Source organism: Salvelinus alpinus, chromosome 1, assembly GCF_045679555.1.
Source record: "Salvelinus alpinus chromosome 1, SLU_Salpinus.1, whole genome shotgun sequence".
Taxonomy (NCBI): Eukaryota; Metazoa; Chordata; class Actinopteri; order Salmoniformes; family Salmonidae; genus Salvelinus; species Salvelinus alpinus.
In genome coordinates, this window is record NC_092086.1 from 40,685,818 (window position 1) to 40,712,185 (window position 26,368).

The 26,368-nt window shown below is 43.1% G+C and overlaps 3 non-coding genes and 1 pseudogene across 3 annotated transcripts; 1 reads left to right on the forward strand and 3 right to left on the reverse strand.

Moving 5' to 3' along the window:
* Positions 1-13,604: 13,604 nt before the first annotated feature.
* Positions 13,605-23,607, forward strand: LOC139560527 (fas-binding factor 1 homolog; annotated as a pseudogene).
* Positions 23,608-24,091: 484 nt separating this feature from the next.
* On the reverse strand, positions 24,092-24,164 carry LOC139540262 (small nucleolar RNA SNORD49). The gene has a single exon (XR_011668141.1). It is a non-coding gene; the product is annotated as a small nucleolar RNA SNORD49 (small nucleolar RNA).
* Positions 24,165-24,331: 167 nt separating this feature from the next.
* Positions 24,332-24,403, reverse strand: LOC139540254 (small nucleolar RNA R38). Its single transcript, XR_011668139.1, has one exon. It is a non-coding gene; the product is annotated as a small nucleolar RNA R38 (small nucleolar RNA).
* A 489-nt stretch (positions 24,404-24,892) lies between these two features.
* On the reverse strand, positions 24,893-24,964 carry LOC139540259 (small nucleolar RNA R38). The gene has a single exon (XR_011668140.1). It is a non-coding gene; the product is annotated as a small nucleolar RNA R38 (small nucleolar RNA).
* Between the last annotated feature and the right edge of the window lie 1,404 nt (positions 24,965-26,368).

Here is a 26,368-nt window from a genome sequence, read left to right on the forward strand (position 1 = left end):
GTATAGTGTCGTGTGGGCAAGTGGTTTGCCAATGTCAACGTTGTGAACAGAGTGCCCCATGGTGGGGTTATGGTATGGGCAGGCATAAGCTACAGACGATGAATACAATTGCATTTTATTGATGGCATTTGAATGCACAGAGATACTGTACCGTGATGAGATCCTGAGGCCCATTGTCATGCCATTCATCTGCCGCCATCACCTCATGTTTCAGCATGATAATGCATGGCCCAATGTCGCAAGGATTTGAACACAATTCCTGGAAACTGAAAATGTCCCAGTTCTTCCATGGCCTGCATACTCACCAGACATGTCACCCATTGAGCATGTTTGGGATGCTCTGCATGTTGCGTTGATATTTTTGCTCAGTAAATAATTACTACTGTCTAAATACAAATATTCAAAATACTTCACCAGAGAGCATGACTTAGCAACACAGGATCATTAGCTTGTTTAAAAAAAAATTGCTATGGATAGTTTCAAATCACAAGTGTGTAAGCCTGTGCTTATTTGGGAATCACGGAATTTGGCAACATGAACGGCAATATGTCTAGCTGATTGAGTTGCGTCTGTCAGTGACAAGCATCTAAAATATGTGTGAAGATAATATGTCTTGAGTATAATTTAAAATGTTGCAACAAGAAGGAGAGGAAGGGTGGGTGGAGAAGACATGTCTCTCTCCAGAATGCATGCACTCAGCTCTCTAGAATGCGCTCAGTGGTCTCCTAACAATTATTGCGCATTCGTTGTTTCATTATGTGAATTGTTTGCCCTTTGATTGTTAATTTTTTTATCAATTCCCCATTACATACAGTTGAAGTCAGAAGTTTACATACACCTCAGCCAAATACATTTAAATTCAATTTTTCACAATTCCTGACATTTAATCCTAGTAAAAATTCCCTGTCTTAGGTCAGTTAGGATCACCACTTTATTTTAAGAATGTGAAATGTCAGAATAATACTAGAGAGATTTATGATTTATTTCAGCCTTTATTTCTTTCATCACATTCCCAGTGGGTCAGAAGTTTACATACACTCAATTAGTATTTGGTAGCATTGCCTTTAAATTGTTTAACTTGGGACAAATGTTTTGGGTAGCCTTCCACAAGCTTCCCACAATAAGTTGGGTGAATTTTGGCCCATTCCTCCTGACAGAGCTGGTGTAACTGAGTCAGGTTTGTAGACCTCCTTGCTCGCACACGCTTTTTCAGTTCTGCCCACACATTTTCAATAGGATTGAGGTCTGGGCTTTGTGATGGCCACTCCAATACCTTGACTTTGTTGTCCTTCAGCCATTTTGCCACAACTTTGGAAGTCTGCTTGGGGTCATTGTCCATTTGGAAGACCCATTTGCGACCAAGCTTTAACTTCCTGACTGATGTCTTGAGATGTTGCTTCAATATATCCACATAATTTTCCTGCCTCATGATGCCATCTATTTTGTGAAGTGCACGAGTCCCTCCTGCAGCAAAGCACCCCCACAACATGATGCTGCTTTACGGTTGGGATGGTGTTCTTTGGCTTGCAAACAGTTATATTTTTGTTTCATCAGACCAGAGGACATTTTTCCAAAAAGTACGATCTTTGTCCCCATGTGCAGTTGCAAACCATAGTCTGGCTTTTTTATGCCGGTTTTGGAGCAGTGGCTTCTTCCTTGCTGAGCGGCCTTTCAGGTTATGTCGATATTGGACTCGTTTTACTGTGGATATAGATACTTTTGTACCTGTTTCCTCCAGCATCTTCACAAGGTCCTTTGCTGTTGTTCTGGGATTGATTTGCACTTTTCGCACCAAAGTACATCCATATCTAGGAGACAGAACGTGTCTCCTTCCTGAGAAGGCTGCGTGGTCCCATGGTGTTTATACTTGCATACTATTGTTTGTACAGATGAACGTGGTACCTTCAGGCGTTTGGAAATTGTGGAGGTCAAACAAAAGAAAATCAGAGGTCTTGGCTGATTTCTTTTGATTTTCCCATGATGTCAAGCAAAGAGGCACTGAGTTTGAATGTAGGCATTGAAATAAATCCACAGGTACACCTCCAATTGATTCAAATGATGTCAATTAGCCTATCAGAAGCTTCTAAAGCCATGACATAATTTTCTGTAATTTTCCAAGCTGTTTAAAGGCACAGTCAACTTAGTGTATGTACACTTCTGACCCACTGGAATTGTGATGCAATGAATTATAAGTGAAATAATCTGTCTGTAAACAATTGTTGGAAAAATTACTTGTGTCATGCACAAAGTAGATGTACTAACCGACTTGCCAAAACTATAGTTTGTTAACAAGAAATTTGTGGAGTGGTTGAAAAACGAGTTTTAATGACTCCAACCTAAGTGTATGTAAACTTCCGACTTCAACTGTATGTCACCAGTAGGCCTAGAAAATGTACCGTTAATCTCCAGTCATTTTGTTACATTAATTTCTGTTAATGCATGTATTAATTACAGTAATTTACCGTCCTCATTCTCGGAATGGAAACGTTGTTTGCAAAGTTCACAACCTCCTACACTTGTGAGAAACAAGTTCATGTAGGAAAGTGCCCATTTGGCAATGTCTGATTTCTGATTGTCTTAACTCACCACGTCCACCCACAAATAAAATGAGATTCTCAGTAATTTTTTCTTCACCTCACACAGTAAGTCAACAGTCTGTTTTTTTAACATCCATTGCGAATGATTTGAAATGTTTTTGTTGAAACATCATTCCAACACCTCCAGCCTTCATAATCACCAAACCATGGTGTGAAAGACCATAATATCATGATCTGATGATGCCATATACAGTGCATTCGGAAAGTATTCAGACCCTTTGACTTTTTCCACATTTTGTTACGTTGCAGCCTTATTCTAAAATAGATTAAATTGCTTTTTTTCCTCATAAATCTACACACAATAACCCAAAATGACAACGCAAAAACAGGTTTTTAGAAAAACGGAAATAACACATTTACGTAAGTATTTAGAACCTTTACTCAGTACTTTGTTGAAGCACCTTTGGCAGCGATTACAGCCTTGAGTCTTCTTGGGTATGACGCTACAAGCTTGGCACATCTGTATTTGGGGAGTTTCTCCCATTCTTCTCTACAGATCCTCTTAAGCTCTGTCAGGTTGGATGAGGAACATCGCTGCACAGCTATTTTCAGGTCTCTCCAGAGATGTTTGACCAGGTTCAAGTCCGGGCTCTGGCTGAGCCACTCAAGGACATTCAGACTCTGGTGCTCTGTCAGAATGACCATCGGGTTCTTGATCACCTCCCTCACCAAGGCCTTTTCCCCCGATTGCTCAGTTTGGCCGGGCGGCCAGTTCTAGGAAGAGTCTTAGTGGTTTCAAACTTCTTCCATTTAAGAATGATGGAGGCCACTGTGTTCTTCGGGACCTTCAATGCTGCAGAATAATTTTTTGGTGCCCTTCACCAGATCTGTGCTTTGACACAATCCTGTCTCGGACAATTCCTTCGACCTCATGACTTGGTTTTTGCTCTGACATGCACTGTCAACTGTGGGACCTTATATAGTCAGGTGTGTGCCTTTCCAAATCATGTCCAATCAATTGAATTTACCACAGGTGGACTCCAATCAAGTTGTAGAACATCTAAAGGATGATCAATGGAAACAGGATGTACCTGAGCTCAATTTTGAGTCTCATAGAAAAGGGACCCGTTGTCATTATGGGGTATTGTGTGTAGAATGATGAGGATTTTTTTGTATTTAATCCATTTTAGAATAAGGCTGTAATGTAACAAAATTTGGAAAAAGTCAAGGGGTCTGAATACTTTCCGAATGCACTGTATCTAGTGGAAGAGTCATTAAAGCAGATGTATGTCCCGAGCTCACTGGCGTGTAGGAAACTCTGAGGCCCTGGAACAGGCTAGTTGATAAAATGTTGCAAGTTCGGTACAGCTTCGGGCCACACCAAGTTGATGTTTTGATACAATGTGGCACTTCACTAGCAAGATAGATAGAAAGGGAGGCAGAAAGTCGGAATAGACAGATGAATGTGATTGAAAGAAACAGAATTTTCATCAAGATATTTTCTTCTGTTTTTATTTGTCGGCTTTAGGCCTATGTATTTTACTTAGTTGACATGGAAGTTATAGGTCTACTGCTGCATTGGGCTATAGGCTATCTCTGAGTTCTACGCGCTAATTTCTCTAGCCGCCAATGGACCACAGTGTATCAATTTGCCCATATTTTAACTTTTAGATTTTTATCATTTTACTTCAGATTTTATGATTAACCACGTGAGAATGATTTTCAATAAAGAAAACGTTATTATTGAAATGAAACTGTTCCACAAAAATGCGCATATAAAAATAATCATAACTGTCACGCAGATAGAAATGGTAGGATAGAAATGGTAGAAATGGTAGGATAAACTGTAAGCTTCCCCAAACTTGAAACTCAGGAGCTGCCAATGGTCTTTACTATAACACCCATAAAAAATTATGAACGCGCAAGCACGTGCACACACAGAATGTCCTGTGAAAAAACGTGCCCACCTATGAAAATCAAAGGCCTGTCCAACGGATTAATTCTGGCAACGGCCCTGGTGTGCAGTCTAAAGAAACAGTGCATGCATTCTTTTGCGACTTGTATCCTAGCCCATAGGCTAATATGTTTTGATAATGTTTGTATCACACCTAAAGTGTCCAAATAACCCCTGGAACAGGGTTGGAGAGCCCATAGCCTATACAGAGCTTGGTGAAACAAGACCCCTGGAACAGGGTTGGAGAGCCTATAGCCTACAGAGCTTGGTGAAACAAGACCCCTGGAACAGGGTTGGAGAGCCCATAGCCTACAGAGCTTGGTGAAACAAGACCCCTGGAACAGGGTTGGAGAGCCCATAGCCTACAGAGCTTGGTGAAACAAGACCCCTGGAACAGGGTTGGAGAGCCCATAGCCTACAGAGCTTGTTGAAACAAGACCCCTGGAACAGGGTTGGAAAGCCCATAGCCTACAGAGCTTGGTGAAACAAGACCCCTGGAACAGGGTTGGAGAGCCCATAGCCTACAGAGCTTGTTGAAACAAGACCCCAGGAACAGGGTTGGAGAGCCCATAGCCTACAGAGCTTGGTGAAACAAGACCCCTGGAACAGGGTTGGAGAGCCCATAGCCTACAGAGCTTGGTGAAACATGTATTCTTATAAACCCAGTCATTGCGCAATCTCATCTGAAAACAGAGTTTTGACTGGTCACTAATTATGTTATATGTTTTAGGAAAACAGCTAACTTCCTGCATTTCAACACGGTTTGCCATGGGGCAGAGAGATCTGCAGTTTTATAATGCTATTCTACACATCTTTTCATGAGTCTGAGAAAAATGTACAGTTAAGTCACTGCTTTAGCACACTCTGCCAACCCGGATGTCTTAGCCGTGTCTGAATCCTGGCTTAGGAAGACCACCAATAACTCTGAAATCTCCATCCCTAACTACAACATTTTCAGACAAGATAGAATTGCCAAAGGGGGCGGTGTTGCAATCTACTGCAGAGATAGCCTGCAGAGTTCTGTCCTACTATTCACGTCTGTACCCAAACAATTTGAACTTCTACTTTTAAAAATCCACCTCTCTAAAAACAAGTCTCTCACCGTTGCCGCCTGCTATAGACCACCCTCTGCCCCCAGCTGTGCTCTGGATACCATATGTGAACTGATTGCCCCCTATCTATCTTCAGAGCTCGTGCTGCTAGGTGACCTAAACTGTGACATGCTTAACACCCCGGCCATCCTACAATCTAAGCTTGATGCCCTCAATCTCACACAAATTATCAATGAACCTACCAGGTACAACCCCAAAGCCGTAAACACGGACACCCTCATAGATATCATCCTAACCAACTTGCCCTCTAAATTCACCTCTGCTGTTTTCAACCAAGATCTCAGCGATCACTGCCTCATTGCCTGCATCCGTAATGGGTCAGCGGTCAAACGACCTCCACTCATCACTATCAAACACTCCCTGAAACACTTCAGCGAGCAGGCCTTTCTAATCGACCTGGCCCGGGTATCCTAGAAGGATAGTGACCTCATCCCGTCAGTAGAGGATGCCTGGTTATTCTTTAAAAATGCCTTCCTCACCATCTTAAATAAGCATGCCCCATTCAAGAACGTTAGAACCAGGAACAGATACAGCCCTTGGTTCTCTCCAGACCTGACTGCCCTTAACCAACACAAAAACATCCTGTGGCGTTCTGCATTAGCATCGAACAGCCCCCGTGAAATGCAACTTTTCATGGAAGTTAGAAACCAATATACACAGGCAGTTAGAAAAGCCAAGGCTAGCTTTTTCAAGCAGAAATTTGCTTCCTGCAACTCAAACTCAAAAAAGTTCTGGGACATTGTAAAGTCCATGGATAATAAGAGCACCTCCTCCCAGCTACCCACTGTACTGAGGATAGGAAACTCTGTCACCTCTGTCACCACACCGCCCTTGCTGTCTCTGCCTGGCCGGTTCCCCTCCACTGGGATTCTCTACCTCTAACCCTATTACAGGGGCTGAGTCACTGGCTTACTGGTGCTCTTTCATGCCGTCCCTAGGAGGGGTGCGTCACTTGAGTGGGTTGAGTTACTGACGTGATCTTCCTGTCTGGGTTGGCGCCCCCCCTTGGTTTGTGCTGTGGTGGAGATCTTTGGGGGCTATACTCGGCCTTGTCTCAGGATTGTAAGTTGGTGGTTGAAGATATCCCTCTAGTGGTGCGGGGGCTGTGCTTTGGCAAAGTGGGTGGGGTTATATCCTTCCTGTTTGGCCCTGTCCGGGGGTATCATCGGATGGGGCCACAGTGTCTCCTGACCCCTCCTGTCTCAGCCTCCAGTATTTATGCTGCAGTAGTTTATGTGTCGGGGGGCTAGGGTCAGTTGGTTATATCTGAAGTACTTCTCCTGTCTTATCCAGTGTCCTGTGTGAATTTAAGTATGCTCTCTCTAATTCTCTCCTTCTCTCTTTCTTTCTCTCTCTCGGAGGACCTGAGCCCTAGGACCATACATCAGGACTACTGGGCATGATGACTCCTTGCTGTCCCCAGTCCACCTGGCCTTGCTGCTGTCCCAGTTTCAACTGTTCTGCCTGCGGTTATGGAACCCCTACCTGTCCCAGACCTGCTGTTTTCAACTCTTAATGATCGGCTATAAAAAGCCAACTGACATTTATTCCTGATTATTATTTGACCATGCTTGTCATTTATGAACATTTTGAACATCTTGGCTCTCTCTAATTCTCTCCTTCTCTCTTTCTTTCTCTCTCTCGGAGGAACTGAGCCCTAGGACCATACGTCAGGACTACCGGCATGATGACTCCTTGCTGTCCCCAGTCCACCTGGCCTTGCTGCTGTCCCAGTTTCAACTGTTCTGCCTGCGGTTATGGAACCCCTACCTGTCCCAGACCTGCTGTTTTCAACTCTTAATTATCGGCTATGAAAAGCCAACTGACATTTATTCCTGATTATTATTTGACCATGCTTGTCATTTATGAACATTTTGAACATCTTGGCCATGTTCTGTTATAATCTCCACCTGGCACAGCCAGAAGAGGACTGGCCACCCCTCATAGCCTGGTTCCTCTCTAGGTTTCTTCCTAGGTTTTGGCCTTTCTAGGGAGTTTTTCCTAGCCACCGTGCTTCTACACCTGCATTGCTTGCTGTTTGGGGTTTTAGGCTGGGTTTCTGTACAGCACTTCGAGACATTAGCTGATGTACGAAGGGCTATATAAAATAAACTTGATTGATTGATTGACCACCGATAAATCCACTATAATTGAGAATTTCAATAAGCATTTTTCTACGGCTGGCCATGCTTTCCACCTGGCTACCCCTACCCCGGTCAACAGCACTGCACCCCCCACAGCAACTCGCCCAAGCCATCCCCCATTTCTCCTTCTCCCAAATCCAGTCAGCTGATGTTCTGAAAGAGCTGCAAAATCTGGACACCCACAAATCAGCCGGGCTAGACAATCTGGACCCTTTCTTTCTAAAATTATCTGCCGAAATTGTTGCAACCCCTATTACTAGCCTGTTCAATCTCTCTTTCGTGTCGTCTGAGATTCCCAAAGATTGGAAAGCAGCTGCGGTCATCCCCCTCTTCAAAGGGGGGGACACTCTTGACAGAAACTGCTACAGACCTATATCTATCCTACCCTGCCTTTCTAAGGTCTTCGAAAGCTTAACAAACAGATCACCGACCATTTTGAATCCCACCGTACCTTCTCTGCTATGCAATCTGGTTTCAGAGCTGGTCATGGGTGCACCTCAGCCACGCTCAAGGTCCTAAACGATATCTTAACCGCCATTGATAAGAAACAATACTGTGCAGCCGTATTCATTGACCTGGCCAAGGCTTTCGACTCTGTCAATCACCACATCCTCATCGGCAGACTCAACAGCCTTGGTTTCTCAAATGATTGCCTCGCCTGGTTCACCAACTACTTCTCCGACAGAGTTCAGTGTGTCAAATCTGAGGGCCTGTTGTCCGGGCCTCTGGCAGTCTCTATGGGGTGCCACAGGGTTCAATTCTTGGGCCGACTCTCTTCTCTGTATACATCAATGATGTCGCTCTTGCTGCTGGTGAGTCTCTGATCCACCTCTACGCAGACGACACCATTCTGTATACTTCTGGCCCTTCTCTGGACACTGTGTTAACAACCCTCCAGATGAGCTTCAATGCCATACAACTCTCCTTCCGTGGCCTCCAACTGCTCTTAAATACAAGTAAAACTAAATGCATGCTCTTCAACCGATCGCTGCCTGCACCTGCCCGCCCGTCCAGCATCACTACTCTGGACGGTTCTGACTTGTGGACAACTACAAATACCTAGGTGTCTGGTTAGACTGTAAACTCTCCTTCCAGACTCACATCAAACATCTCCAATCCAAAGTTAAATCTAGAATTGGCTTCCTATTTCGCAACAAAGCATCCTTCACCCATGCTGCCAAACACACCCTCGTAAAACTGACCATCTTACCAATCCCCGACTTCGGCGATGTCATTTACAAAATAGCATCCAACACCCTACTCAACAAATTGGATGCAGTCTATCACAGTGCCATCCGTTTTGTCACCAAAGCCCCATATACTACCCACCACTGCGACCTGTACGCTCTCGTTGGCTGGCCCTCGCTTCTTACTCGTCGCCAAACCCACTGGCTCCAGGTCATCTACAAGACCCTGCTAGGTAAAGTCCAGCCTTATCTCTGCTCGCTGGTCACCATAGCAGCACCCACCCGTAGCACGTGTTCCAGCATGTATATCTCACTTGTCACCCCCAAAGCCAATTCCTCCTTTGGCCGCCTCTCCTTCCAGTTCTCTGCTGCCATTGACTGGAACGAACTACAAAAATCTCTGAAACTGGAAACACTTATCTCCCTCACTAGCTTTAAGCACCAGCTCACAGATCACTGCACCTGTACATAGCCCATCTATAAATAGCCAAAACAACTACCTCTTCCCTTACTGTATTTATTTATTTATTTTACTCCTTTGCACCCCAGTATTTCTACTTTGCACACTCATCTACTGTCAAATCTACCATTCCAGTGTTTTAATTGCTATATTGTATTTATTCGCCACCATGTTCTATTTATTGCATTTTCCTCCCTTATCTCACCCCATTTGCTCACATTGTATATAGACTTATTTTTCTATTGTATTATTGACTGTATGTTTGTTTTACTCCATGTGTAACTCTGTTGTTATATGTGTCGAACTGCTTTGCTTTATCTTGGCCAGGTCGCAGTTGTAAATGAGAACTTGTTCTCAACTTGCCTACCTGGTTAAATAAATAAAATAAGTTAATTTTCTGCTACTCTTCACATTTTGCCATGATGCTGAGAGAAAATGTTGCAGTTTTAAAGTGAAAATCTCACTTTTAAAAGTTCATATTCTGTAAGCTCATACCCAAATAATGTTGTTGACTCATCCTATACTCATATTGGTGGCCAAAGCATGAATTTGAGAAAAAACACCCCACCTCAAACAGACCTTTTAAAAAAATGCTTGCTATTTCCTCATAGAGGATGATGTCATCCTCCTGAGGATAAACTGGCCAATCAGTGGTCTTTATTTAACTAGGCAAGTCAGTTGAGAACAAATTCTTATTTACAATGACGGCCTGTGGGCAGTGGGTTAACTGCCTTGTTCAGGAGCAGAATGACAGATTTTTACCTTGTCAGCTCGGGGATTTGATCTAGCAACCTTTCAGTTACTGGCCCAATGCTCTAACCACTAGGCTACTTGGTCTACTCGCATTAATATTTTTAATGACTGGTTTACGCCCACACCGTTCTGTTGTTGGGGGTACACACACACACACACATTTCATTCCAACACAGAAAAGTATCAGCGCACAAGGCAAGACCCAGATGCAGACACAGGAGGCAGATGGTTGGAGTCTTAGATGTTTATTGATCCAAAAAGTGGTAGGCAAGAGAATGGTCATGGATACGCAAAAGGTCAAAACCAGTTCAAAATCCAGGAGGTTCAGATGCAGGCAGGCTCGAGGTCAAGGCAGGCAGAATGGTCAGGGAGGCAGGTAAAGAGTCCAGAAATAGGCAAGCGTCAAAACCAGGAGGTCTAGCAAAAAGAGAATAGAGCAGGCAAGCGACCAGGAAAAACACACTGGTTAACTTGGACATTGGACACAAACTGGCACAGAGAGACAGGAAACACAGGGATAAATACACTGGGGAAAACAAGCGACACCTGGAGGGGGTGGAGACAATCACAAGGACAGGTGAAACAGATCAGGGTGTGACAGAAAAGCTGCTTTTTAACATACATAATAATAAAAAAATCAGAAGTAAAATTATTTCACTCATATTGTAATTAATTATAGGTCATATTTCATAGAAATCTGGAAACACTGGACAGTTACTTTAAAGGTCGACTTTGGACAAAACCACAAATACAATGGCTTTAAATGGTATAACTGATCAATCAGTCATTATATCAGGTCATTTAATGCTTAAAAACAAAAATAAAATATTAATGAGATATTTGGCTACAGAAGTGCCATTTCTTACCAATTTCTACAGCTTCTGTGCAAAAACAAATCCTGTGAAATGACCTCAACACATACTGGAGGAGTTACTGGCTAGCTACAAATGGTTAGCTTAGCTAATCAACTAGCTACGTCGGTCACGGAGCGCATGACCAGAATGACAAATCGATGAACCATCAAAAGCAAGACGGAAAAGCTGCTTTTAACATACTTAATTAACATTTTTTGTTTTATATTATAAATGTATGTTTGAAAATTGAGAAAGAGGAGTTCGACTGTTTTTTGTGCCCAAAGTCAACCTTTAAAAGCGAATTTCCTACATTTTGCCATTGCTTATGACGTGTTCATATGCTACCTGCGGGGTACCAACTAAATAAAAAAAAAACATTTAAAGTAATTATCGACCTGTTCTGAATATTGGAGTCGCATCATGCAGCCTTAGAATGTATTAGAAATCCAAACATATAGCTTAAGGTTTGTATCACAACTAAAGTTGCATAAATAATTAAGCATATAGGAGGACCTGTTTCAAATGATCACTTTGTTAACTGTGCTCAATACAGAATAGCTGCATGTGCGCACTCCCTCTGAAATCGTTTGGGAAAAATATATTTTCTATTTTATTCAGCTATATTCAATTGTATTCCTCTTACTACAAAATAATATAAAATAATGCCATGGCAATTATAAGCAAATCTTGTCTGCTAAATGAACTAGTGTAGCCTACAGCCATATTGCATAGCCAGATCAGGGCCTAACATAAGGACGACTCAGAATATGCTATTCTGTTCTTCTGAAATAGGCAACATTTTCTTCATATCATCATTTTCTTTAGACCTGCCTAAAATAAATAATGGATTGATTGTAATGTGTAGGCTATATTAAATGGATTTGTTAAGAGTTTTTTTTATGTAGATGTTCCAAAGGTCTGCATCAGTGGCTTGTAGGCTATGCGTGGAAGCCTATGTATGCTAAATGGATTTATGTTAATTAACGGTCAATTACCGTGAGACCGGCAGTTATTTGCATGACAATTATCGGCTGACACAATTTCATGATCTCTACTGCCCTACTTGTTAGGAGCTCAAATAGAATTGGTTTGATCCCACCTCACAAACCTAAGTGCTTTGTGTTGTTGGTGCTGGAATGGGAAGGGGACAAGATGTTTTGCATGTAACCAATAAAGTTTTCAAGATCTATACACTTTCAAATACAAAACGCAGCATCATATGATGCAAAATGCATCATACCGGCTCTATTTCTGTATTTTGAAAGTTATATATCTTGAAAACTTGATTGCTGACATGCAAAACATTTTGGGACTGAATCAACAATGGACTAAAGAAACAAATACCAAAAGATAGTTTTTGGGTGGAGTTTTCCTTTAATTAATCTGTTCGTGCCACTGAGATTTTGTTGGGTATAGTTGATACAGTCCATCACCACCACTGACTGAATGATTAGCTATGTAGACCCATTAACAATGTTGTTATATAATCAGTTACTTCGCTTATGTACACCAATACTGACCTGCAATTAAACAAAAAGTAGTTAGCTAGATAAAAGCAATATTTGTTATTCTATATTCTGCACAATAATAACTGATATCTTGAAATGTTATAACCTGAAACGCCACCTGGTGGTGACCAAACAGAATGTTTACCATTAATTCACTGGTTAACAGGGAGGTACGTTGAAAATACTACAACAGAGGAACCTGCGGGTAAAACACACGGATAAAAGCATATGGATTGGTATTTTATTAACTTAAATTGAGGGATGGTTAGATTTACTCGAAATATTTAAGTTAGTATTCAGTCATTCAACCTGGTCAATCAGAGGGAGTACGTTTTGATTTTCTAGCTAACGTTAGCTACACAGTTAATGCATTCATGATGAGACAACCGCCTTTCCATGTCATTTGAATGTAGCTTGTGCTGGTGTTAACGTTACAACACCGAGCTGAGTCCACACAGCAATATTTGTTCGTTGTTTCTAAATGCTTAAAAGGTAGCCAGTGACCAAATATACTAGCTAAGTTTGTGAAAGAATAGCTACAGACAGTAGCTTCTAGTCTAGCCAAATCAAATTTGCAGACTTGTTGGGATTTCCCTTCGCTGTGGTTACCAATAGTCACCTTGACGCTTTACTTTAGCTAGCTAGCTAACGTTAGCTAATTACATTTGCTCAGATTTAACGCTGCTGCAGTCAGAGAAACATCATGGTAAGTATCGTATACTATCTAAATCAAGATAAGAGTAATTTATCACAAGTCTCCTAATACATTCTTGGTCATTCTGCAAGATCAACCCTCTTAAGATGTAATAGTGCTCAGTATAGGTTGTTGAGAGCTAACGTTAGCCAATTCCTCACAAGATAGTTTCTAGTTAAAGGGGTGGGTATAATTTATGGAACGTTCCAACAGGAATCTGTTCCAGAAACTTCGTAAATAACAAGGTTGCCAACAAACAACGCATACAAAGTTGTATAGCGGCCGAATAAGATACCCGGTAGGGAGTGGGCTATTTCATTAAGTTTTTCACTCACTACGTTTATTCCGCAAAATGTCTGTCCTCACTCTGGTAGCCTATGGACAAACATTAAGAATAAGCTATGTGGTGAGTTGATGCCTATTCGAAAGCTAGTTAGCAAGGTGAATTTATCGTGCTACTTTGTATGCGTTGTTTGGCAATCGTGTACTTTACGAAGTTTTTGGAACAGATTACTGTTGGAAAGTTCCACAAATTAAACCTACCCCCTATCCCATGTGTTCCTAATCGATACAGGCTAAACAGAAGAAAGGGCAGAAGAGTAAGTCCCTCTGATGTTGTTATTTACCTATTTAAATCCTGCACAATACAACTTGAATGGAGCTCACAGATTCATTCATTATGATGTTTTTGTACTACAGGTTCAATTGATTATATGTTAGGAGACCTGTTGGGAGATGTAGGGATGTAATTACATACCATCAACAGATCTATGACCATTCAAAATGACAAATCATTAGTATAATATACTGTAAGTACACACTGTGTAGTGATGGTAAAGTGTTCCTGTTTATTTTGACAGATTTCCCAGTGAAGGCCAAAGCTCCGGCCCGTGAAGCAGGCAGACTAGGACCTCCTCTACCATCACGCAGTGGAAACGGTGAGTTAACTGGGACTGAAAAAATGTACTGCCAGATCAGAGAGTAGTCTCAACTCTTTCTTTCTTGACCATTTAGACAGAGGATACTGTCGGTCTGCTTGCTAATTATATGTGTTTCGGTTCTCCAGCTCACTATTGGGCGACGACTTCTTCAGCAAACTGGCTGAGGAAGCAGAAAATGATGAGGTGAGTTGGCAGGTCATACATTAAGTATGGCAGGGAGGCAGTTGACTATGTTTTCCTTCATATACATATTTTATATTCACTTCCAATCCAGGGCTCTGATGTTTCTGAGGCTGATCCCACAGCCTTACTGGAGAGCATGAAGGTAAAAATGCCTTGTTCTAATGACAAATCCCCAGGGAGTAAGACTCCAGGCTTTATGTGTGAACCCCAGCTGTGTCTGTTCTATCTTTACATAGGACATAGATGATATGGACGCTGATCTCTTTGGATCAAAGAAAAAGCCCAGTTCAGCCCCAGCTCAGAGTAAAGGCTCCGGCATTGGAGGACCTACGAAAAATCCTCCTAAATCAGGAAACAAGTTAAAAGGAGGAGGAATCTCAGATGAGCTACACATTGAGGAGAAGAAGCCAAGTTCTGCTCCTGCATCGACAGCACGTGGCTACCAGAGGTTCAGCTTCACTGGTGAGCTGACTGTCCTGTCTGGGTCTTTGGCTAGTCTGGCTACACCATTGGTTATCAATGACCCGTGCCACCAAATTAGTATTAATACAATGCAAATATACATAATTGTACATTATTTCTCCCTATTGCTGCATTGCTTCAGATGATGATGATCTTGCCCCAACAACTGACACAAAAGGTACCAAAGCTAACAGTTGGACCCATGTATAGACCAAAAAATATCAAGTCAACTGTAAAATCCATTAGTGGCCCTACGTGTAGAGTTCTTAACACACCATAAAGCATATTAATATCGAAACAGAATCCCCAGCTCTGGTATCATATCTGTTGTCTATAGACTTTGATGACCCTTTGGCTGACCTGTTAGATGATCTACCCATAGAAGACAAAAATGAGCCAAAAAGCTCCTCCAGAGAAATCAGTGCTGCCCCCAGACTCCCCTATCATAAAGAAAAAAGAAACAGTTTGGTGAACTTTTTTTGTGTGTTTTATTTGTGAATTTATACATTGTAACATACCCAAAAGAAGAGAGCCAGAATGTATCAAATGCATATATTTCTCCTGTAGCCTCACCAGCTCCAGTTCCAAAGAAGCGGGACGAGCTTACGTTTGATGATGACGAGGATGACCTAATGGATGCATTGGGGTTTGGTGAGAGTCCCAAAGAGAGCCCTAAGAAGATTGAGACCGTGCTCATACCAAAGAACGAGAGGTAGGGTCTCAAATGCCTCAGTCAACATCATAAGTTCCAACCAAGGCTATCACAAAACGGACTATGGACTATGATAAACCCAATAAAAAGTTCATTTGAAATGCACCCTCCCTGTTCCTCTGCGCTGACTGTCTCTAGCAGCAGTGAGCTCCCTCAAAGAGCACGCACCAGGCTAGATGAGATTCTGGGGTGTGGGACGTCCCCTCGCCTTCTGGAGCGCCCTCCAACAGGGAAGAGGAAGGACCGTCCGCAGCAGCAGGAAAAGCAGAAGCATCATCAGGAGACCCCCACTATAAAGGTAGCTAACACTCCATGTTTTTGTATTTAAAGTGTGATATGGTATTCTTGAATGAATGAAATTAGTTGATGTTTCTCTTTGTCAGACCTCTTCCTAGAAGAAGACCTGACTTTTGGTTCCTATCAACCTACACTGGTCACTATACCTGAGGGACGCCACTCACGCAGACAGTCGGTCAGGTAAGTCAGAGCTCTAGCAGAAGCCCTCCTCAGTTTGTTTTGGTCAAAGCCTGGATCAATGCTTAGTTGAGTCAATAAAAAGTCCATCATATTTAGATATAATCTGAGTTCCTGAAGATGATCTATGTAAGCTATTGGACCAGAGTGTATGTCAAAAGAAATGGCCAACATCTAAGATTAGCCACTCCTTTTCAGATTCTCCACTGAGGACAACAGTGCCTCTTCTGAGAAGAAAGCCAAACCCATCACCCCCACCACGCTCACGCCTACCTTCCCCCGGCCTGCTGCAGACTGGCTGGGGCTCTCGCAGGATGATGAGGAAGAGAAGGAAGAGCCCCCGCCTGTACCAGAACTCTTGAAGACCCCCTCTTCGTCACTGGGAAGCAAACCCTCCTCGTCTGGCAACCGCATTCCACAGCCATCGACAGAGACTCCAAACACCTCCTTCAAACCCCCTAAACCAGTAGGACCCAGTGTAGAGGTCTCTGCAAGCAAAAAGAACGAAGATGATTGGCTATCAGGGGCATTGAGCAGGAAGAAGACTCCACACGGTCAGAGGAAAAGAGGACAACCCAGGAAGACTTTCTGGGGTTTGGAGGAGGTGGATCTGGAGTCGTTTCTCAGGTAAGGCTAGGACTAGGTAAGGCTAGGACTAGGGTACTCTACAGTGAAGGCTGGGTCATACTACCACAGTTCTAGAGAAACACCTACATTAGAAGCGACTGCTTACATCTCAGTATGTTGACATTGATTGTCTGTTACTTCCTCAGCAAACGTGGTTCTTCACCAGCTTCCAGGAGGAAAGATGCATCCACCCCCAACAAGGAACCAGGGTATGATCAACCTAAATCTAAATAGCTGTGATGTATAATATCTACCACTGCAATATTGCCCCAGTGAGCTATATGAGTTCTGGTGCTTTTGGACATTGAGGTCAGGATTATGTTCCTTCTCTTCAAGAGATTCTCCTCTGCCCAGGGAGCCCTCCCATAGACAGCCCAGCCCTACTGCTCATTCTACCCCAGTGAGAGAGGACCAGTTCAGGCCTGGTATGTTACTCACTCCCATCTTAGAGGACCCAGCTAACCATGTCCCTTTTCCCTCTACGTTGTGCTATTCAACTTCTACCTCACGGGAAGCATCTTTTATAACAAACATGTTTTGTCTTTCCAAGCCAAGTCCCTTTCTAGTCATTTGGCTGACCCACAGCCTACTAGAATGTCTACCCCTATCCCAACTGACCCTCCTGAGCAGACACAGGAAACCAATCACACATTCACTAGTGACCCAGCTGAGCCAATAGGGACAAAGAGTCATGCCCAGCTCCGACCAGCTCATTCCACTGCCGAAGAAACTGAGCCTATCAGGCAGAATTCGCACACAGACCACACCCCTCACTCACCAACACCTAAGACCCGTACTGAGCTTGTCTCACATCCACAACCCACAGTCCTGTCAAAGGCACACATCAGCTCTCCACTCCCCACAGATACCAGTCGAGCAGTCCACTCATCTCCTCCATAATCGCCCACAATAGTCATCCAACATCCGCCCACCAAACCTCAACCTTCCTCTTCCTCTCAACTAGTCTCCCCCTTTCTATCCACAGCTGTGTCTGCTAGAGTAGGCTTCTATCCTGACCAGATCCCAGACCCCTGCTACCATTAGCTTCCCCCTGCCCCAGCAGTACCATCCACCAGCCCTGCAGGATCACAGGGAGCCAGGATGGCCAAGTCAAGCAGAGCTGCCCCCTAACTACCCTGCTCAGCCATGGCAGTCTGTCTGGCCCCATGCCACATGCTATGATGCCTGGCTCTATGCGGTGTAGGTACTCTTAGGGATAGCTTATGGACAGTAGTCATTTGATTAACTTTCTAACTGTATTCGTATTTCTAATAGTTATGCCTCTAGTTTCTTATCAATCACTGGCATTGATGATGGGCAGATTGTCCTGATTGACACATACTGTTCTTGGTTTCCCAGTGCCACAGCAAAGCCAGATGCAGAACACTGCACCTGCTGTCCAACCACAGGTATGTAGAGTCCTTGTAGAGTCCATTGTCATTATGGATGATTTGTTTGGAAACCATAAGTCACTTATTTAATTGTTTAACTCTTCCTCTCTTTTAAACAGGTGTCTCTTTCAGCCAACAGTTTGCAACAGCTCTTACTACAACAGCAGCAGGTAAAACAATTCTCCAATCACAATTACCTTTTCATTTGATGGAAACACTTTGCATTTCATTCGTTTTACTAATGTGAACACAGATACCTCAGGTTTTATCAGATGTTCTCTTTTGAGAGTCTTCGGTAACTTGACTTTGGTATCTGTCTGTCCGTAGTTGGAGTCCCAGCTGCTGGGGTTAGGGGGAGCTGTGGATGTAGCTGGGCTGCAGAGACAGAAGAGAGACTGAGAAGCAGAATGGACATCTAGCTTTACAGGCCCGCATCATCAAACTGGAGGGACAGGTATCTATCAACTGTCTTTTTGACAGTGCTCTTCCTCTTTCTGCCACTTCCATAAACAACATTCAGCTCTGACTACTGCGTCTTCTCTTCCAGGTGAGATCTCTATAGCAGGAGCTAGACCAGAACCAGATGTTGCTGGAGAGTGTTCAGCAGAGACACAAGCAGGACACTGAGCTCATGGAGAACACACACAGGTATGACAGGAGCTCGGAGACCTATAGAGGTCCTGCCACCACCACAGACTGAATCACTACCTCTTTACCCAAAAGAGTGTGTGTGCTTCCACCAGGGCTCGTGTGACGCTGCTTGACGATTTCACGGCACAGCGAGAAGCACGACAGGAATGCGAGGACCTAGCAGAGCGCCTAGCCACCGTCACACGTATAGATAAACAGGAGCGTATGAAGCTGCAGGCACAGCACCAGCGCAGACTGGCCCAAACCCAGCAGGACAGAGACTGAGAGGTGGAGCGACTCAGAGACCTACAGAGGTAGGGGGCTGCAAGATACCACATTAGAGAACAAGAGATTGTGGCCATGCCTGTATTTTCTCCCTAAAGCCCAGCTATTTGCACTGCTTGTGTGTTATCTTTATATTTCCATGTATAATGTTCCTTAATTTTTCCTTCCTCTAGGAAGTCTATTTTGGAGATAAAGAAAGACCACGAGGATCAGGTCCAGAGGCTGAAGAGATTGAAGGATGAGGAGATTGATGCTGTGACCAGTGCCACATCACAAACCAGGTCACACATGCATTTCTACTCAATACTCATTTTTAACCATACTCTGCTTAATCTCCGACCTTTGCATAAGAATTATACAGAGGACATGCTACATGTAACCAAACTCGTAACTTACTACAAGTTGACATCATATAGCCTCTCTCATTCTGTGTATTGGTGTTGTAGGTCCCTGACAGTGGTGATTGAGCAGATGGAGCATTTCTCCCACAGGCTGGGGGACCTTTCGTCTCGGGTGGAGAGCACCCATGAGAACACAGCCCAGGGGCTGGAGCAGGGGGCACGGCAGAGAGACGAACAGCTCCGAGGTATCATACCACTACTCAGTTTTATGAAAAGAAAACAATGATTATCATAATACAGTAGTTTCTATTTATTTTCCCTTCAGTCAGTGAGAATGTCATGACATTATGTGAAAGTCAGCTTGTCTACTCGTTTCAGTGATGCAGGACCGTCTGGGCCAGCAGCAGAGGGGCATGGCAGAGGAGAGAACAAGGCTCAAAGAAGTCATCGCCAAGATGGACACCCAGCTGGCTGAGCAGCAGAGGCAACTAGAGAAGGTCAGGAGTCAGAGGTTAGGTCTTTGATGACTGTGCTTCTATGACAGGTCGTCATTGTAAATACGATTCTTAATTGACTTACTTGTATAAATAAAGGTAAAATAAAAATGTTGCCATGTCACTCTGGGGGAAAAATGGGATTGTAAAGGAAAACGTGTCTTGAGTGACTTCATTTGAGGTCTTGTGTGTCAACACAGGGCTCCAGACTAACGTTTTCAGTTGGTGGCACCACGCCCCTAAAAAAATTAAAAATATATTTTTAAAAATCGGCAGCGTCACAATAGAATAAATTTGAGGCACCATCTTATAAAATCATTCACAATGCTTTATTATCATATATGCAGTCACTAACTGTACATACTACCTCAATTGGGCTGGCCAACTAATGCTCCTGCACATTGGCTAACCGGGCTATCTGCATTGTGTCCCACCCACCAACCCCTCTTTTACACTACTGCTACTCTCTTCATATATGCATAGTCACTTTAACCATATGTACATACTACCTCAATCAGCCTGACAAATCGGTGTCTGTATGTAGCCTCGCTACTTTTATAACCTGTCTTTTTACTGTTTTCTTTACATACCCAAAAGTTGAGAATGACACACATAAATTTTCACAAAGTTTGCTGCTTCAGTGTCTTGAGATATTTTTGTCAGATGTTACTATGTGGAATACTGAAGTATAATTACAAACATTTCATAAGTGTCAAAGGCTTTTCTTGACAATTACATGAAGTTGATGCAGAGAGTCAATATTTGCATTGTTGACCCTTCTTTTTCAAGACCTCTGCAATCTGCCCTGGCATGCTGTCAATTAATTCTGACTGATGGCAGAAGTTTGTCAGAACTTGTGGGTTTTTGTTTGTCCACCCACCTATTGAGGATTGACCACAAGTTCTCAATGGGATTAAGCAAAGGGGGGGTTTCCTGGCCATGGACCCAAAATATCGATGTTTTGTTCCCCGAGTCACTTTTTCCTGGATGGTTGGGAGAAGTTGCTCTCGAAGGATGTGTTGGTACCATTTTTTTATTCATGGCTGTGTTCTTAGGCAAAATTGTGAGTGAGCCCACTCCCTTGGCTGAGAAGCAACCCCACACATGGTCTCAGGATGCTTTACTGTTGACATGACACAGGACTGATGGTAGCGCTCACCTTGTCTTCCCCAGACAAGCTTTTTTCCAGATGCCCCAAACAATCAGAAAGGGGATTCATCAGCAAAAATTACTTTACCCCAGTCCTCAGCAGTCCAATGTCTGTCCCTTATGTTTTTTTCTGGAGATAAATGGCTTCTTTGCTGCCCTTCTTGACACCAGGCCATCCTCCAAAAGTCTTCGCCTCACTGTGCGTGCAGATGCATTCACACCTGCCTGCTGCCATTCCTGAGCAAGCTCTGTACTGGTGGTGCCCCGATCCCACAGCTGAATCAACTTTAGGAGACGGTCCTGGTGCTTGCTGGACTTTCTTGGGCGCCCTGAAGCCTTCACAACAATTGAACCACTCGATGATCCGATAAATGGTTGATTTAGGTGCAATCTTACTGGCAGCAATATCCTTTCCTGTGAAGCCCTTTTTGTGCAAAGCAATGACAGCACGTGTTTCCTTGCAGGTAACCATGGTTGACAGAGGAAGAACAATGATTCTAAGCATCACCCTCCTTTTGAAGCTTCCAGTCTGTTATTCGAACTCAATCAGCATGACAGAGTGATCTCCAGCCTTGTCCTCGTCAACACTCACACCTGTGTTAACGAGAGAATCCCTGACATGTCAGCTGGTCCTTTTGTGGCAGGGCTGAAATGCAGTGGAAATGTTTTTTGGTGATTCAGTTCATTTTCAAGGCAAAAAGGGACTTTGCAATTAATCGAATCACTTTTCATAACGTTCTGGGGTATATGCAAATTGCCATCATACAAACTGAGGCAAACTTTTGACCACGACTGTACACCTGTTGTATTCTGCGCATTTGATTATTAAGTGTAACAGATGTTATTCAATAAGTTACATGTCTAAGCAGGAATATATGATTCTAATAATTTTTTTATATGCAGCCTAATCCAGTGATTGTCATGAATTTTTGGTTCACAAGTCAAAATAGAGTTCCAGAATATAGACATGAATGTACCTTCATCTTTGTGTGCCAATATTATGTAGGCCTAATTCACCACCCGAGGAAATGTAAACCCAAAACACATTAGCTAGATCTAAATAAACACCTATTGCTAGAAGCATGCATTCATCTAACAGTAACTTATGTCCCCCCCCAAAAAAATATTGGCCGATGCGCAATTTCACAGCCATATCAGATCCTGTGTAAAACAGTGCACTGAGCTCAATAATGATCGTTAAGAAATGTGTGTTATACCTACAGAAAGTGGAGACCCCTCCATTTTACATGGATAACTAGCTCGCTTCCAAAGTTATTTTACCCGCAAATGCAGGAGGCTCGCTCATTACAGCATCCGGCCCCATTGAAACAGGCAGGTACAGTGGCACAGCCGATAATGCACTTCAGTGTTGAACAGATTCATGGTTTTATCCACCCCCAAAATTTTGTTTTTTGATCGAGGTGACCAGGTAGAATGTGCAGCTCGCACCAGTGCCACCAATAAAGATGTACTTGCACAGCCAAGTCAAAGGGTCGCAATATTATATTCAGAGAGGTTTGGTCTTAATTTGCATAAATGGTTAGCTTTTCCTTCCATTTCTCCAGAATGTTAAATATGATTGTGTTGTAGGAGCGCTGGAGAGAATGCAGAGCAGGCTAAGGCCAACTCATCTCAGAGGCCTGGACGAGGAGAGAGGAGCTGGAGGGAGAAGTGGTTAAAGATGTCTGCCAGATCCCTACTCAAGTGTTTCCCAACCCTGGTCCTCCAGTACACCCTACAGTACACCTGATTCAACTAATCATCAAGCCCTGAATGAGATGGGGTACTGGAGGACCAGGGTTGGGAAACACTGACTTAGAAGACCCCTACTCCCCTCAATGTCTTGAGTGCCTTGGAGGAGCTGTGCAGAGGAGAGAAGGAAGCTGGCGGCTGAGTGGACCCAGTTCCAATCTCCCACCAGCCTCTGCTGGTACACATCAGGAACAGCACACTATGGCTGGAATGGTTCCAGTCCAGCCAGTCCTCCTATAGCGCCTTTGAATTGTGTACAAATCATATCCAGACTCATGGAAATGGTAGTGTATATCAACTAACCATTGCCCCTTCTGCAGGAGAATGAAGATGACTGAGCAGCGTAGAGAAATGGAGACGAGCACAGCCTCCCAAACACTTCTTTCCCTCAATCTATGGCCCCTATATTCACAGGTGGGCTGAACCTTTTACAAAACAAATATTTTTTGCTGAATTAACAGCATATTTTACAATAATTTAAAAGCTGCAGACTTCAGACCAGCATTGGCAGTACCTCAGATGGCCTACAAGGCTATTCGCCAGCCCTCACCCGTTCTCTAGTCCGGATTCTACAGAGCTCCAGGCCAGATTGGCCCTGCTCAGGCACACAGCAGAGAAGGTAACTAATGCATTACTAACCAAATCGAGTGCTTACAATCAGTTTAAAGTTGGACAGTTTGAGCCAATTTCAGAGGGCCAAAGCAGTTTACAACAGAAGTCGGCATTGAAAATTACCCTAGATGTTCTAGTAAAGATGGACAGAGCAGAATAGTTTCAAAATCTTTATTGTCGATCAATGTACTTGTTTCATCTTCTTAGGATCGTGACTTTCTGCAGGACGAGCAGTTCTTCCTGGACGCACTCAAGCACCTTACAATTCAGCCTTTCACACCGATTAACTGTGGGGCTTAGAGCCCTGTGACTTTCTGGTTTTAGTACTCCATTAAACTTGACATTTTCTAATGTTTGCATTGAACTAGTTTCTTTTAGTCAGGCACTGATCATTCCTTTGGTGAATTTCAGTTCTTGAGTCCTGTCCTTGGCACGTCTTTGACCCCATTACCTAAAATGAAAAACATCTAGTAAGCCAAGGAAGGGCTCCAGCAGTCAACTGTTATCTTATAAAACCAGAAGGTGTGTACATATGGATCTCCCATCAAGCCTCAGGGGTTTCTATAAGTCGACACTGCTGTTCAGACAGGGATAACGTGTTTCATCACAGGCTTGTTACCCGCTTCACATCTGCACCACCATTACTCATACCATTTAATTATCAGCCATAAGATTAATTCAGTTCATGTAGTAGTTACCTGATCTGATTCCAATGGCATTACTTGCTGTATTTTCAGGGGTTCACATCCAGGTTGGCAGACCTGTAGAGAAATTACGTTAATTTGGTTCAATGCTACAATTGCCAAAAGCACGGTGACATTCAGGGCTGTGAATTTCTCAGAGCAGCTTTATCCAGCGTCAGTTATCGCATCAGACGGCACTTCCTATGCAGCAATTTCATCTCTGAAACCACAGTCACCATTATATCCACTGTAAAGTAAACCTAAAACCTTGCTGAGCACTTACCAATCAACTGTCCTCTTGACCCTCCGGCACTATAAATATTTGAAATATTAATACATGTTCATCATGGTAATACTTTAATATATCATTATGCCACAATATGAATCTCCCATCAAGTCTCAGGGGTTTCTATAAGTCAACACTGTTGTTCAGACAGGGATAACTTGTTTCATCACAGACTTGTTACTACACCCTCCAGATTTAACACCATTACTTAGCAATCTGACCATCACTTAATGTCCAAAGTAGTGGTTACCTGCTCACACGGGAGTAACATCATTGGAATATTTATGGGATCACACCCAGGTTAGCAGACCTGTAAAGAAATTACCATGTTTGGTTCACATTACCACAACATCCAAAAGCATTCTTCAACATTCAGGGCTGTGCATTTCTCAGAGCATCTTCTGTGCAAAGTAAACTAATCAATGTCTCCATTTGAGTCACAAGAGACCATAGAGGTTCTAGTTAAGTACTTACCAAGTAACTGTCCCTTCACCCTCTGAGGCCACAACACTACAAGAAAGGGTATTAATTAGTCCATTACTGCACGACTTCAATTGATGATCTTGCTATGCAACATGGCTACATATAACCTTGAGAAACTACGCCACACAATACATTCACTCAACTGACTGCCAAAACGTACCCATTTAAATCATATAGTCTTCCATCAAGCCTCAGGGGTTTCTGTAAGTCAACACTGTTGTTCAGACAGGGATAACTTGTTTCATCACAGGCTTATTAATTAAGCTTGGTAGACACTTCAGACCTGTTCAAATCTGACTGTCATCAAACTGCCCAATTTAAAACTGGTCAAACGTAATCATGGAGATTGTTTTACCGCTTGAGTGGACACAGCCCATAGGACTTCTGACGTCCATCCACATGAGTTAAGATGGGAGTCCATTCCAACGGCTCTGAAAGGTGCAGACAAAGATCAGACTGATACATAGCTAACCACATGCAATAAGATACCATCTACAGTGGAAACAATGTTTCCGCGCTAGTAAATTAATCATAAGTCCGCCGCAAATATTGACGCAGACCACGTTCCCACACCTCAGGCGACCTGCACCACAGTGATTACTAAACAAAACCAACACTAACTAAAACCCGTTAAGTGATAAGGAAAAATCAGGTAACTTATGTTCGAACCTGATCTACAGAAACGCCAGGGTTCTAGAATGTTATTTAAACAGGCCAGGCCTAGACTTTTGGTTAGAAAGTTAGCTAACGTTAGCTTGCCATGTGGCTAGCAGTTAGCGAACTAGCTACTTCTGCACATGGCTAACAGTTGTAACTTACAATTTACACTCATGGTGGCTGGTCGACACTGGAGTTCGTAGTGTCTTTGAAGCATTTTGCTATGAGTAGATGCAGATAGTTACCCCCCCCCCAAAAAAAATTCAACCGGCCACATATTCTCTGCACTATGTACGTTCGAAAGACTGAAATTGTGCTCATGGTAGGTATTTATACATTTCAAACGTCATACCCCCCATGTGACCAATCTTGGACCAGTAGGGAGTGGGTTTTGAATTTCCCAGAGCAGACCTCAAGTGGCGCACATATCAGGAAGGCTACTCGCTCAACCGTTGGGTTGGGTGACTTAATGTTTTAATCAGTGGTTGCAATCTGTCTCAGTGAATGCACCTATTAATACATATTTGTGATTTCATTTACATATTTTTCTTCTTTCTATGCCCTCTGTTGCAAGCCAGTGTCCCTTGGTGCACATTTATGCACGTTTGGCACACTGGGGGGCATACACTCCAGGACATAGCAGGCATATATCCGACTTTGTGAAATAATAATGGAAATATATATACCGGTAGTCTAGACCTAAATGATTGAACAACATGGGATATTCTGACCATATAGCCTACAAATAGACAAATGAGAGCCTTGGTTTGAAAATACCTAATTGCATTTGGTGAGGCTATAAGAGAGTAATCAATCTAAAGCATTGCATCTCGTCTTTCCTAATAATATTCTAACATCAATAGATCTTATTATTTGCTACTGGTAAAATAGGGCCTTGAAGTAGCCTAGCCTATTCATTATCCACGAGGTAAATAGCAAAGCGGTAAATAGGCCTAACTGATCAACAATGTAACCATTAGCCTGCAGCAAAATGGGTTATGGT